This window comes from Rattus norvegicus, chromosome 9 (assembly GCF_036323735.1).
Source record: "Rattus norvegicus strain BN/NHsdMcwi chromosome 9, GRCr8, whole genome shotgun sequence".
Lineage (NCBI taxonomy): Eukaryota > Metazoa > Chordata > Mammalia > Rodentia > Muridae > Rattus > Rattus norvegicus.
In genome coordinates this window covers 33,236,803-33,238,104 of record NC_086027.1, presented here as the reverse complement: position 1 = coordinate 33,238,104, position 1,302 = coordinate 33,236,803, and positions in this window count along the sequence as shown.

The window sequence follows — 1,302 nt, the reverse complement described above, 5'->3', positions numbered from 1 at the left end:
GTATGTTTCATAGAGATAAATACTAATCTAATGTTGATTAGTATTCTTTAAAGCGGCCACTATTTTCTACAAGGATTACCTGGTTGCTGCTTAACCTCTGCAGGACTGTCTAGCTCACTGTATCCTGGAATACTTCCTAGTTTTTTATTAATACAACTTCTGATCACTTACTTGCTGTCCTCTGTGCATTTTACATGGCAAACTTGTGATTCCTGAGACAGGACTAATGAGTCTACAGCATGAACTAAAGGGAATAATGGAATTCTTCCCTCTGGAAATGCCATTTAAAATGAAAAAGCAAAGTATGAGAATGCATGCATGTGTATGTATGTAAGTATGCAGAGACATGTGTTTCCACGTAGACATGGGTGGGGAAAGACCATTCATCCGTGCAGAGGAAGGAACTGAGGCAAGAGGAAGAACATAATGGACTAGAACAATGGAGCTGGGGCTTAAGAAGCTGATGACAGCAGAGGACGGATGGCACAGGGCAGATCAGGAAGACATCTTCAGAAGGGGCTCTCAAAACACCAAACTGACATCTACAGCTAACATACAATCATTCTTACATTAAAAGCCAGTAAATATAGACCTAGTAACTGTAGGAATTATGATTACAAGTGATACTATTTTATGACATTGGATATTTATTTATATATTCAATTGTGGCATTTAACTTGTTTATGTAAAGTTTGCTTTACTTACAGACTTCTCTAATAAGCATTTGTATTTTCAAGAGTTTCATTCCTTGGCAAAAACAAAACAAAACAAAACAAAAAAAAAAAAACCCACCAAATCTAAAATTTAGATATTGTGATCAGCCTTCATGATACAGTATCGCACTAGTTTATGTTCTCTAGCAAGAAAGATTTGGGTATTACCCGAATACATGAATGAAAGGGAACTCGACAATCTTCATTAACCTCTCTAATCATGACTATTAAATATATAATACGTTCACATTTAGTATTTGTGCTGAATGAATCCCTAGTCTACTCTATTTTATATAATTTTCATTTCCCATCAAAAATCTTTCACTCTAACAAATACCAAGTCATTAAGCTGATATAACAATTAAATCTACACATTAGAAAGGCAGATTAAGTATCACTTTGCAACACTAACTTCCTCACCATGGTCAGTCATACTGCCTGATTTTAAGTATATATTAGTGAAAGATTACCTGTCATAAATAACCACCAAGGAAGTCTATTAAAGAATAATAAATTGATCAACTCCCATCTGCAAGACTAGCACAGTCAGTGCATTCCAAGTCATCAGTCTTGAAGGCAATCAATCACC